Source organism: Mus caroli, unplaced genomic scaffold (genome assembly GCF_978045245.1).
Source record: "Mus caroli unplaced genomic scaffold, Mus_caroli_1 scaffold_10, whole genome shotgun sequence".
Classification (NCBI taxonomy): Eukaryota; Metazoa; Chordata; class Mammalia; order Rodentia; family Muridae; genus Mus; species Mus caroli.
The window spans coordinates 112,479,575-112,494,305 of record NW_028227265.1 but is presented as its reverse complement, the minus strand read 5'-3'; the positions used below and the strand labels follow the sequence as shown (position 1 = coordinate 112,494,305).

The window sequence follows — 14,731 nt, the reverse complement described above, 5'->3', positions numbered from 1 at the left end:
ATGTCACTTATTCATCACAATTATGTCAATTACTACAAGTAGATAGCAAGTTAAATTGAGGCATAAATTTAAAAAAAAATCAAAATCACTAGGTATGTGGAATCCTCCATGGGAGGGTAATTTACATCACACAATATGGCAAGTGTTAAACATTGGGATTTTCAATTTATTAATCATGAGTGGAATGGCACTATGGTATGCAATTATTGGGCATAAATACCTACATGTCTCTCCAGTGTCCACTAAATGACTGCATGTCTATGTCAGCTAAGTTGATTCCTGCAACATGTTTTGGTATCTCTACCTAAATTACACTGGCTGCTCTCCCTGTTTTCATCCCAAGTCCACCCAGGACAGTCAACACATCTTACCCTATATATTAGCCACTCCCCCAGTCTTTTCCTGTGTTGCACTGTGGGGCTGCCAGAGTAGTCTCGCATCAGATACTAAGTGGTTATGAGAGCTTTTCACTGGGCATCTCACAAGTGCTCACCAAACCAGATCTATCACAATGTTTTTATGCCTCCTCTATCCAGGATAAGAAGTTCACATTAAAATATAAACCAGCCCCAATAAGATACCAACACATGGCTGTGCATCATCCTCTACTGACATGTGGGGACCAGTTCCCATGGAGAGCAGAGTCCTCCATCCATCCTCAGTTCCCTTGGTCTCTTTCGTTTTGTATTCCCAAGAGTTGCAGACATGCCTGGGCCTGCCATGACATTTAACAGCCCCCAGTTCTGCCTCAGTGTGTACCTTCCTTTCTGGGATGCTCATTTTCTCATGTTGTCCTTCCTTGGGCCTGCTTGTGTACACAAGTTATAAGTAAATCTTTTGTGAAATCTCTCTGACCCAGTCCAGGAAGAGGTAACCTCATCTTCTCCCTTCTCCGGTGACCCTCAACTTTCTTTTTCTTCTTCTTTTCTTTCTTTTATTTTATTAATCATTTTATTCATTTGCATTTCAAATGATATTCCCCATCCCTGCTTTCCCTCCACAAACCCCACATCTCATCCCCATTCCTCTTCTTTCCCTCCCATTGATGTCAGATGAGGACATTCTCTGCTACATATGTAACTGGAGCCATGGATCCCTCCATGTATACTCTTTGGTGGGTGGTTTAGTCCCTAGGAGCTCTGGATGGCCCAGTTAGTTGATATTGTTCCTCCTAAGGGGTTGCAATCCCCTTCAGCTCCTACAGTCCTTCCTCTATCTCTTCCCCTGGGGTTCCTGGGCTTAGTTGGAAGGTTGGCTGTGAGTATCTGCATCGAATCCTCAACTTTTAACCTGGTATTTTCTTAGTGAATAATCCTATTGGTTTATAATTACCTAATGTTATTTCTATATGATTATTTCAGCAATTCCAAATTATTTTTACACTATTACTTAACCTAATAGTATATTAAACACAGTGCTATAGAGAGAACTGAAACAAAGGGAGCCCTTAGAGCTTATGGTTTTAGATCTTGAGGTACTAGATGCAAAGCTCAGAGCAGAACACCACATTGTGAATGTTCCTATTGGGGCTATGACTGACAGCAAGAAACAGGGTAAAACGTTCATGCTCATACACACATCCAGTTCTGTGCAACAGCAGTCAGAGCATTTATACAGTTCAAGAAATTCTGTGAACGCCACTGAACCGGGAAAAACTGTGAAATTGAATTCGACAGAGAACACACGGGTCAATATGAAAATGTAAAATTACATTGCTATCCCCCTCTCTTCTCTCACTGTATAGCACTATATAGCTGGTCTGGAACTCATTTCATAAATCATGCAGTCTCAAACTCATAAAGAGCCCATCTCCTTCTGCTTTCCAGGTGCTGAGAGCAAAGGGATTCACCAATATGACCTGCTATTAATAGGAAAAAAGAAAAGCAAATAATTTTATATAAACAACAACATACTTGAAACTTCCATATTATCAGCATCTTCAAGCATTAAAGAAAAGTCGCATGAACAAACAACAGAAGTATTGAAGTACAGAGGCACATAAATTGTTCAGTGTTTAAAAACACTTACTGCTCTAGCCAAATACCCATGTTTGCCTCCCAGCTCTCACATGGTGGATTAGCACCACTTGTAACTCTAGTTTCAGGTGATCTGGTGCCCTCTTCTGTTCTCTTTGGGCTTTGCATGCACATGATGCAATGCATACATGCAAACAAAATTTATTTATGCATTTTTGTTTTAAAATAGTCATTTCTTGTGTTCTTAAAATATTTTTTAAAGTTTGTAACACATTGCAAAAGTCTAAAACTTTAACCAACATAAATTAACAATGTATATATTTACTTTGGCTATCATATTTATTCCTATTGTGTATTATTATTTTTTAAGAATCCAACTTTAATCATAAATATTGTGAAAGGGCATAATGCCAGAAACTCATCTAGTCACTTTCTACGTGTGAAATGAAATTGATGGGCATGTTGTATATTAGAAAAATTTCAATTAGTAATCTTTAGAAATTAAGTTTAAAAATATAATTAGCCTAAAGTACTCTTACATCTTACAAATGTTGAATGAAATTCAAGTATTGAAAAGTATGTATTTTAAATAATTTATTTTAATAATGATGAATCTTTTGTCTTTCTTTTTCCCCAAACCCCAGATCATAGTAGCTTCCATGGTCAGCATATCTATACTAGCAAGGAAGACCCTGGGTTGAATAATTGCAAATAGTTAATATGGGGTTACCTACTATCTTTCCTGTCAACAAATAGAATAAATGATAGTTATAAAAAATCTCTTTATCTGCAAAAGGAAATGCCACAGGGTTGTAATTGTAGCTATTTAAGGATCAAAGCTACACAACCTATATTTGTGTTTCTACAAAAACAAGAGAAACAAAAATGTCATTAAAATGCCCAGTGAAACACATGAACATAATTATACTCTGAGATCAGAAAGTATCCCAGCGTTGGTGGATCCAGACTCCTGGAACCTGGTGGCAGAGTGGTGAATCAGATCGAAGCCATGGATAATTAGTCATGTAGGTTAAACTCCATGGTAGCATGGCTTCCACAATCTACAAATTATTCATATAATGATTTACCAAATATCAAAAAAACATCCTCATATTCTTTGGTAACTTGAAGGTATATAAATTTTCCCAAGTTGACAGCTAAACATCTTTTTTTAAAATGCCATAGCAGTTCCACTTTAGGAAGTGCATATTTGTGATCAGAGTCTTTCATTAAGGGATTTCTGGAGTTATTTAGGCAGAGTCTATGCATCAGGAAGACACATGCCTAGCATATTGAAGTGGAGTGAATATAGTTATAATGCTAAGAATAATTAGCTAGTGATCAAGAGCTTGGTAAGCAAGCCTCATGTTGCAGTGCACATATGTTCAGGCCAAAGCTCTTCTTTCCCATTGGGCTTTTCCTCAATCGGCACACATCTATCTATGGTGGCTACCTCACTTTGCTTATTAAAATAAGCCCAACTCTGAAAAGCCACATGGAGAATACTATCAGCATTTCTGCAAAGTAAAGAGTATTAGATATGGCTATCACTGCTTCTTTTCTATGCAGGTTTTTTTTCCGTCTCCTTGCATAAATGATAATGTGTGCACTCGGGAACTGCATCTCCACCATGAACACTGCTGCATCACTGTTTAAGTCTACACTGGTCTTTTCCATGTCTAGATGGAAGGCCTAAAGAAATCCCCTTCAATTTTCCAAGGGACATTCATTTTTATGGTTTAATAATGGTCACAAATGACTTTGGATTCATTTGGATATAGAGAGGCAAATTTTTCAACAAATGATACCCACAAGTGCAGGCTGAGAAACCACTGCTAGTGGCAGTCACTCCAAAACAGGTAGATTGATTGATTATTTATTTATTTATGTGTGCACATAAATGGACCAGTATATATAATCAGAAGACAATTTGTGCCAGGTGGCTCTATATATCCAACATGTTGCCATAACCATACTTGGCAGCAAGTTTCTTTACCCATGAGCCATCTTGCTATCTTAAGAGACATAATTTTAAATACACACACACACACACATACACACACACACACACACATACTCATGCACATGCACACACTTATCCTTACATCTAAAGAGATGTTGTTTAAAACAATTTAATTAGAATTTTAATCTCTTAGAAGGAATACATATGTAGATGTATCAAGAAGTTGCCCACAGCCAAAAAGATGACAGTTTCCGAACTGGCCACATCCTCATTTTTCATGGAGACTGACCGTTAGAATGTCAGTCTCTTCCTGTTCTCTGTCACCTCTCATTACTCATTAGAGGAATATGTGAACAGACCCAGAAAGTTTATGTTTATTAAAGGTTTTTCACAGCCTTGAAATGAAAGATAAAAGCTCCCTGGTACTTCACAATGGTCAGAAGAATCAATGTACAATAAGAGGTGGCACCTGTTCCCTAGCTTGTAAAGAATACAGCCTGTTTAAAGCAATGGAAGCCAGCTTTAAGAGAGTTCAGCCAGCTCTTAGTGAACACCTGTGCTCCAGCCCACCCATTCTGCTACAGAGGATGGTGTCATGTACACATGCATGCAAAACAGTCTCATCACATAGCCATGAAGAAACAGAAGTTAAGTGCCATCAAATCCTCTCCAGTCCTGGGTGTAAAGTTAAAACCTTTTCATAGCTCTGAGGAGAGGACACAAGCATATAAAATCTGGATCCTCTAAAGAGGGTCTCAGCTTTGGCAGTATGCACTAGGGGACAAGGTAGACAGAGGGGTTTGATTTAAAAGTTAATATAACCTTAAAGTCAAACTTCACCTTACTAGTAATCATCCAAGAGGGAATACTTCTCAGGCAAAAACCTGAAGTGGATGCAGTCAGTATGAAGCAAGACATGAAAAGCATATTTAAAATGTCTCCCAAAGCATGCATTGGCCCTGAGACTATCAGGTATGTCTCCACTGCCTGCCAAAAGCTGGGGTGATTTGGGTGCTGATACTTTAAAATCTCACTTTCAGGTGAAGTAGAATTCTGAGTATACACATAGATAAAGATGAAGCAGCCATATAGAGGTGGATAAGCTAACCGAGCAGATGAAGAAACACTTTATAACTCTAGCTTAGCTAGCCTCAGTTCACTATTTTATTCCATAAGATGCAAAGGCTAGTCATTAAGAGAAGACATACTACTTTGGCTTTGAAAGTTATTGTAATTGTTTTGGTAAGAGAGTGAATGTATAGAAAATTAAGGTGTATAACATAACCGGCTCAGTGAATATAATGTCTGATACCCCCATATCTACACAGGAAAGAACTAAAGTATGATGATAAGTTGGAGTGGTGGATTTCAATTAACTAATTTATAGATGTTTCTCAAGTCATTCTTATTGTTATAGGTAGTTAAAGTATTTGGCTTTCTACCCAACCCAAAATATTCATTGTATGACTCCTTTTTATTTTCCTAGCATCAGAAATTCTCACATGATAGAACTAGGTGGTCATACAATGAATCTATAAGATGGAACACAGGGCCCCCAATGGAGAAGCTAGAGAAAGCACCCAAGGAGCTGAAGGGGTCTGCAACCCTATAGGTGGAACAGCAATATGAACTAACCAGTACCCCTAGAGCTCGTATTTCTAGCTGCATATGTAACAGAAGATGGCCTAGTCGGCCATCATTGGGAAGAGAGGCCCCTTGGTATTACAAACTTTATATGCCCCAGTACAGAGGAACGCCAGGGCCAAGAAGCAGGAGTAGGTGGGTAGGGGAGCAGGGTGGAGGAAGGGTATAGGGAACTTTCAGGATAACATTTGAAATGTATATAAAGAAAATATCTAATAAAAAATAAAAAAACTAAAAAAGAACTAGGTGGTTATTTTATAGTAGTGATGGATATGGTCATCCTTTATGTTCTGGCTTCAGCTTTTCGCTGTAAGAGCCCACAGTTAAGATTATTGCTGCTGCCTTGACAGCTGTAGTGGCTGTTGAACACTGTCCACTCGAGAGCAAAACCTGAGGAGGTAGGCTCCAACATGCTTGTTGGTAATTATCTTGATTACATCAAATAATGTGGGAAGGCTTATCTTAATTGTAAGTAAGACCATTCACTGGGTACTTCTTATGGACTATGTAGAAAGCAAGCAGACCAGTTGCATTGTGCTTTCTGATTATACATGCCATGTGATCAGCTTCTTGAAGCTCCTGCAGACTTGACTTCCCTGCTGCAGAGACCACACCTCTAACTGAGAGTTAAAATTATTCTCTTTTTTCCCCATATGTTGCCTCAAGGTTTATTCTGTTGCAGTAGCAGGCAACGAAATGAAGAAAATGGCTGTTTCTACAATTGTCTTTAAGATGTCCTGTGCATCCCACAACCCCCTTTAAGGATCAAATTTTTTTGGTGTGTGTTCTATATATGAAAGTCTGCTGCTTGGTGCCTTGAACAGTTGCAGGAGATGGTCTTCCTTTGTTTCTTCAGGCACTGCTTCATCTGTTGGTTTTCTTCACTCAATTCTTCAAATCTGTTCTTGGAATACCAAGTCTCTTTGACAACATTTTTCATTTACCATTCTTTTCTCTTCTTCAAACAGTTTCTTGGCTTTTGCCTAGTTCCCTAATCCTCTCTTCAACCTTGTCAAAGGCAAAGGAATTAAATTTCAAACTGCCTTTTAAAATGGTATAGCATCTATTTTTCTTTTTGTTAGACTGGAAGTCTATATTACTGATATTCTTTACAATATCTTCCCTTATTTTTAACATGTAGTCAGGGTTATTCCACTATAATGTTGGAATGTAGCCTTTATATTCCAAAGTAATAGAATTTCTTGACTCAGTGATTTTAAAATAAACTTCTGATGTATCTAGACTGCCTTGATGTTTTACCTGGGGTTTTCCTCCTGACTTTAGTCATCCTTTCCTGCCATGCCTATAACTTCCATTGACAGTGTCATATTTCACATAGTAGCCCATAAATACAAATGGAGGATCTGGCTGAGTTTAGCTCTTCAAAGAGAATTGTCTGTGCTTGGAGCAGTTGCTCAGGGTGGGTGGAGTCCTTTACAATTACCAACTTCATCTGTTAAGAGATGGGTGCAAATCCCCTCCAGTTGTGATCCTCTTAAGTGCCACCCTTCTGGGAAGCAGGCCATTCTGCGCTCTCTCTCTCTCTCTCTCTCTCTCTCTCTCTCTCTCTCTCTCTCTCTCTCTCTCTCTCTCTCTCTCACACACACACACACACACACACACACACACACGTGCACACGCAAATTCCTGTCTGCTACACCATCTCCTTAATTCCCAGTCTCATCTCTTTGTTCTGTAAGAATGCAGAAACTCTGAGTAGCTTGAATCTTTACTGTTTGAAGGATGTTGGAAAGTGAGGCTGTGCTGCTGGGCTTCTCCCTGTGTCCTTGCTGGCCACAGCTTTGACTCCTTGTCTTCCTTTGAATGTCTTAACAACCCTCCCATGCCTTCAAAGCAATTGCTATTATCTTTACTTCTATTTACCTGGCTTTGTTAATTTTCTCAGCAGGAGGCATGGTTTGATAACAAGTTTTCCCCCTCATAGCTTGAAGAAACGTGTCTTGAATGAGGCCTACTAGCCATTTTTGCATGCAGACCAGGTACACACTATGCTCTTAGCCTCCTCTTTGCAGTTCACCTTGCTTTCTGCTATGTAGGGTCATTCCCCAGCGCAGCACATAAAACTGGTCAGCAGGGACATAGAAGTGAATTTTCATCCATCCTATCCATGTGTGGCCTCCACACTTCCTACTGAGAACTCCAATGTGTTTCATCCCTTCTCTTCCTCATCACTTCCATGTTCCTGAGATTTCTCTGGCATGTACCAGAAGTATCAATCTGCAGATTGATACTCTGAACATACTCAGCTGAATCTGTCCCACTGACTGTCCTGTCGGATAGGATGATGCTACATTTGGAGCAACTTGGAATTTTTGGTTTCAGTTCACACCTTTATGTCCACTCATCATGCCAGGCCCTCTGGGCCATCTGCTCAGAGACAGTAGTTCATATTTCTCCCCTTCAACTCTCTGCTCTGCAATTGCACCCCTGGTTTAAAGTGATCATGCACTGATAATGGTCTGGCATCTGCTGTAATGCTCCATGTTCCTGTTCTTAGTTGGGGTCATAGGTGATATGATGCCTATCTTTCACATTTAAATCTGAAATCTGAGAATCAGTTTCTACACGTACTTCCATCTTTGTTTGGAGTCCTAATCAAATATGAAATATTTTCATGATGCTTGATCAAATGATTCAATGTTATATGTTTTAATTAAACATAGATTCCTTTAGACATTTTTCTATAAAAGAATATCTCATATTAAAAAGTCATTAGGATTAGGAGTTGAAAAAGTACTACTGAGAAGTCCTGCTGAGATCAAAACCCATAAGTTTGAGTCGCATCCTAAACATATTTCTTAAAAAATGTATATTTACTGGCAATAAAATTTAATTCTGAATGTTTTACCCCTGTCCTCCATAACTCTCTTCTTTATAAAAACAATACAGACATTTTGAAATGCCTATAGTATTAATTTTTATATACTTTTCATTTATGAACTAATTTTAACTTTGGACTTTTACTAAGTCAACTATTTAACAGAATTTGTGAGCATGTACACACACACACACACACACACACACACTACATACACACACATTGTTAAACCATCCTTGTTGCAATCAATAACAAAAATGGTGGCGTGCACTAGAGGAATAGACTTCAAGTTGCCATCCCACTTTCACACACATGCATGTGCACCTCATCCCATGCATACAAACAATTTACACGTATGCATGCACATAAAATAATAAGGTAAAACTTGAGTACAAATGAAAAATGTCATGGGAAATTCTTTTGTGTTTCATTGTGTCCACGAAGTAGATCATCTGCTTGTGAGAATTTTATTAAAGCCCAGCTCTGAAGGCAAGAGCCTATGATCCCCAGAGATACAGGTGTCATGTGGCATCCAGATCTTCTCACTTTGGGTACCCCACAAGATGGTTGACTGTGCTTCCCAAACTGTTACTCAGTAAAATTTTTGTATTCAGGGCCAGCTATGATACAGGAGGTATGCAAAATCAAGAATGTACTTTTAGTTACAAATCCTTTCTTTGAATGAATGTTCAAGAGAGTGCATTTGGAGAGTAGAATGATACATGTTGAACCTCCATGGAATGCAGGATTCATGCTTTCCAGGACTGCTTGTTCCACCTTAGAGTGTATGGACATGTTGAGGCATGAATCATACGTGGACTTGTGAGTATTAATGTTCTTCAGAGAGATATTGGATCCAACTCCAGGAAGTAGAAATTTTAAGGCTGTAGGAATGTCTGAACTCTCACAGGCAAGAGCAGAGGAGGGAGGTAATCTACTTGTTCATCTCTGTATAGGAGCTGGAGCAGGACTGTGTGTTGAAGAGGCAGATTTGCTAAGCAAACATGAACTTTGAGGCAGAATTGCCCTACTGCAGGAAATATATTTATTTAGTACTATATCACACTTTCAAATGTATTTGTGTGTGTGTGTGTGTGTGTGTGTGTGTGTGTGTGTGTGTGTGTGTGTGTGCGTGTGCATGCGTGCACACCACCCGTGTTACAGCATTCATGTGACTGTCAGAGGAAAGTTTATGGGAGTCCATGCTCTCCTACTGTCTGGGACTCAGAGGTTGAATTCAGCCCCTCATTCGGTGGAAAGCATCTTTACCTGATGAGACATCTGCTTGCACATCTGTAAGATTTAAAGACTCGTGCCACAGTCTGAGGGGGTTCTTGTGAAGTTAGGGGTGTCATCATGACGTGACTGTGGATGCTTTCAGATACTAGCTAGAAGGAAGCTGGATTGATTGCTCTTCGAACTGCTTACTGAAAGCCTTTGGTCTTACTCTGTCTTTGAAACATTTAAAGGGAAATATACCTTCTGTAAATAAGAACATAAACACCACTGCAAACGAAAACACAGGAGTACATTAGCTTACAGTAGATGAACATTATGCAGAAAACCACATACTATTACATAATCTTCTCTGGCTTTCTCATAATAATCAAAGCAATATTAAAGAAATAAAAATTCAAGATCTGGTATCTGTCACCATGGAGATGGGTCCTCCCTGTGTTTATTGGATTAAGAAAGACTTAGCTGGGAGATTTAGGGATTTACACTTGCATAAATCTAAATAATAATCCTATTATGCTTTGAAAAAAATCTTTAATCATACTGAAACAAGTAAGTAAAATTGTGGGAAATGCATGAACTAAAACTAGATTGTTTTAGGCATTAATGTTTAAATCAATTTGTGTAAGTATCTTAATATCATTTAATTACGATGTACATAGAGAGACAGTAACACATACTCTAAAGAATTGAGATAAATTTTAAAAGGAGATTTTCTAACTTCCAGCTATAGTTTGTGTAGTTAGAAAAATATGCATAGCAATTTCTTTTCTCATTCATTAAAATATATACTGAGTATATATATATATATATATATATATATGTGTGTGTGTGTGTGTGTGTGTGTGTGTGTGTGTGTGTAAATATTACAAAGGGAGAGGGGGTGAAAGAAAGAGCTGAACACACCAACCAGACCATTGTCCAAACAGAAATCCCATATGTCCTGCGTTTTTGGAGTTCAGTGGGAAATTGTCGATAAGAAACCCACATGAATCAACAGGCACTTTCCCTTCAGGGTACAGCTGTGGGAGGGTTCATTAAGAAGAAAATTTAATCAGTGTGAGGAATAAGAGAAGTCTTGGCAGTGTTCCTTCTTTCTCTCACTTGGGAATGGGCAGGACTAAAATTGGGAGGAAAGCTATAGATCATGCCCTTGTGCAGAGGAAACCTGGAGCTGATGCAGAGACTATGTGTGGATCCTAAAAACACAGTCAGGAAGAGAGTGGAAGGAGAATAAAGCTAGAGATTTGGGAGGGATATAGTACACACAGAGCTCGTGGGCCAATTGCATGCTCAGACATCACCCAAGGGGACCAGGATGGAAATAAGGGGAAACAGAGTGGTCACATAGCCCCCACAATCAAGAGCTAATGGTGATAGGGTATAGGTGTCATAAGACCTTGGTGAATGACAGCACCTTGGAATCCATTCATATACAAGGGCAAGTAGCAGCTGCCAGGATCAGTTCATAAGCATTTGATAGCTCACGCCAAATACCAGGAAGAGAAGGAAATATACTTATCTTTTGGCCATGTTCATCAGTTACATATTTTAAACCTTCTGAGCAACCCTTTAATTTATGCAATTACATGTCATTTGGCAGTGGAGATAAACTGGTTCCCAACAGTCCAACTATGTGTCTGATTCCAAATAGCCAGACCCCGATGGAGGCAGCTTAAATATCTTTGGCAGCTGGATGACAAAGGGCAGGCTCTTCCATGGATTCTAGATGTTCCTGTGAAAGCAGAATTCTGTTCTGAGAAGTTAAATGTCCTGCCCAGAGGTATACAGGTAAGGACAGTGGAGATGGTTCTGTAGGCAAAGTATCTTTCCTAAAGTCCTCCTTCCTTTCCCTACCTCAACCTTAATATATAACGGAATAACATCAAAGAGAAGAAAAAGGTAGCCAAGCCCATTATGTATGGAACTAATGAGAATACATGAAACCCTCTATTTCCCATAGGAACACTAACTGTATAAGGAGAATGCCAGAGTCCTGATATAGCTCAGTTGAGGGGCACACCTCATTCATAGTTTTCAGTGTTCTGTAGGCTCTTCATGTTTGTTGACTAAAATGATTACCTGCAAGCACAGAAGTGAGTGAGTACATATCTGCCAATTCAGTCCTGGAGTAAATGACGAGGACAATTTAATAAACTGGTTTCTGATTTTCCCTGTGGTTATTGAGGAAACATAATATTACTAGTTAGATAATTAGGAATAGTTCATGGTATTGCCCATTTAGAAACCTGGGTTAAATTTGTGTACATTATTGTATCATGGAGAAGAGACATCAGGATGCATTTGGGGTCAGAAAGCAAGTGAATGGTGCTCTTATTCTCAGTGGTCCAGCTCAGCAACTTCCAATCACAGGTCAGTTGTGCGTTACCCCTCCCTTTCTCAGGATCAAGATGTGCCACTCTGACTACTCAGAAAATGAGCCTTTATCACTCACTCCAGACCCCAGCATCTACGACCCTGTATGCAGCTCCCATCGATTTCTTTGAGAACTTGAGAGTCAGCACAACACAATGCATTTCAATATGCAGATGAGTTTGAATATGTGCTTTTACCTTATGCCTGTCGAGACTAAATACCTCTGCTTTACAGAGTAAGTATATGTTGCAAGCTGGGGTTCAGAATGGGCCAGAAGCCCACACTGGCCAGCCACTCAGCCCAAAGTGAGTGAGAGGAATCTCAGTTAGGTGGCAATAAAAGTATAATTTCAGGTCATTGAGGAGTTGAACTCATTAAAAAACAAAAAGGATGGAAATTCTTACTAAGCACATTTGCAAAGAGCGAGAGAAATGATGGTATATGCTAATTAGGCAGTGTTGGCTCTTGCTTCCTTCCTTTCTGGTTTATGATAATTTTATGACCAGCGGTATTTTAATATAAGTTCAAAGTAGTTCATACACATCATTAATAGCTAAAATGTGTTTGACATTCATATCTGACCAAAAGAGCCTCCTTCCTTCATGGGGACTGAAGAGGGCGTGATCTTAAAATAATTGCAGAGGACTCTTTTTGTGGGCCAGTAAATCTCAATTTAGCAACTAATTTAGGTCCCTAATTAGACAAAAAAGGGCATATTTATACATTTTATGTAAAAAGAAATTTAAGTTTGTGATGGGAAATCCAGTGTTTTAAAACTCTTCTGCATTCCGCAGAGCTTCAAAGCCCACCACACAGTGATACACTTCCCCCAACAAGGCCATACCCACTCAAACAAGGCCTCCCCTCTAAATAGTGTCACTCCCTGGGCCACACATATTCAAACCACCACAGGTCACATGCCATCCTCATCTAAGCTGCCACTCCTGCCTTCTAGGGTGAGGCAGAGCAAAGTCTCTTCCCAGTCAGAGTATCTGGTTCTTGTTTGTCCAGAGCATCGAAGGGTTTTAAAAGCAGCATTGTTACAACTGCAGTTTATACAACCAAGTATCATGGGCTCCTGCAATTAATTTCTCAGCTATTCAGAGATCTGAAATAATCCAAATAAGTGAGAGAATGCAAATGATCTTGCAAACATCTGCGTGGTGCTCTGACTGGAATTCTGATAAGGAGTTCCATGTCAGAAACCACATATATGTTTAAATGTGTTTATTTAGTTAGTGTCTGTCTGGTGTTTGTATATGCATTTTGGTATGTGCATGCAAATGTTTGCATATGAACTTGTAAGAGTGGGTTATTTCCTTTCACTATGTAGGTTCTTGGGTTCAAACTCCAGTCCTCAGATTGGCAGCAAGCATCATTGTCTGCTAAGCCATCTCATAAGCCTCAAACTATATATATATATATATATATATATATATATATATATATATACACATACATACATATATATACACATATGTATGTATATACATATATACACATATATATATATGTACAATGATTATTATCCTTTAGCATATTTTAATTTTATGTACATGTTCATAGGTGTTTTGCCTTTCATGTATATCTGTGTACCATATGCATGTGTGGTGCCTGTGGAGGCCTGAAAAGTGTGTTTAATCCTCATAATCGGAGTTATAGGTGATTTTGTGCCTCTGTACTAGGAATTGACCCAATGTCATTTGCAGGTGCAGCCTGGGCCTTTAATCTCTGAATCAACCTTGTAACTCCTACTGAGTTGTTATCATGAGCATACTTCTAGTACCAGTAACCACATTGCCAAAGACAAAAAGCAAGGGGCTTGAGAATCCTGCTCTCCTTTCTGTGGACCCCTCACATCATGCCTTGCCAGAGACAATCTGACTACTACTATTTCTCTACACTTAGATTTCTTACTTCCCCCAAACTCTCGGGCTAGTCAATGACTTTGAAAGGAATGATTGCTCATTCATTCAGTCAGACTCAGAAACTGTTTCTTAGAAACAAAAAATTAAACTTCACTTTCAAAACATTTTAGTATATAAACACAAATTTTGTTTATATAGATAAAAATCTGGTATATAAATTGTGTATTTCTACCCAAAATATCTGCTATAGATGTTTGATATATACTAAACCTAAATTTTATGTAGTGTCTTTTTTTTTTTTCATTTCCCATACTTGCTTTCAAGAAAGATTATATCTTAGAGTAATTTTTGGATAATTGTATTTAAAAAGAATTAAATTAATATCGCATTAGAACAGATATCACCACTCTTGCTTCTCTCTTGCCTTCTTGTCCTTTCCTTCTTGCTCCTGTTCTGTCCTTTCTGCCTCTCTTACCCTCTTGACTCCCCTCACAATGCCCTGAATAAACTCTATTCTATACTGAACAAAAAAAAGAACAGATTTTACCAAACCCTTCCTATATGCAAATTGTATCTAAAATATAGAGCGCACAGAGGCCATTACTGAATATCATATGATTCTACTGATCATAGGGAGCACAGCCCAAAACAGTTCCAGCAGAACTCCTACTCTTAAGGCTCAGGGAACATTTTGAGAGTAGACAGAAAGATTCTAAGACATAGGGAACCAGGAAGTATGTTATAATGCTATATCTCCTAGAAATGACAGGGAAGCTACACCCTGATATCTCAAAAATATAGCTGTCTAAGCAAGACCCAAAAGATGACA

The 14,731-nt window shown here is 38.8% G+C and overlaps 1 protein-coding gene across 1 annotated transcript in view; it reads left to right on the top strand.

The window, feature by feature from the left end:
- The window catches only part of Csmd1 (CUB and Sushi multiple domains 1), a 1,626,901-nt gene that overhangs the window by 355,315 nt on the left and 1,256,855 nt on the right, over positions 1–14,731 (top strand). The gene's annotated exons all lie outside the window — the stretch shown is intronic.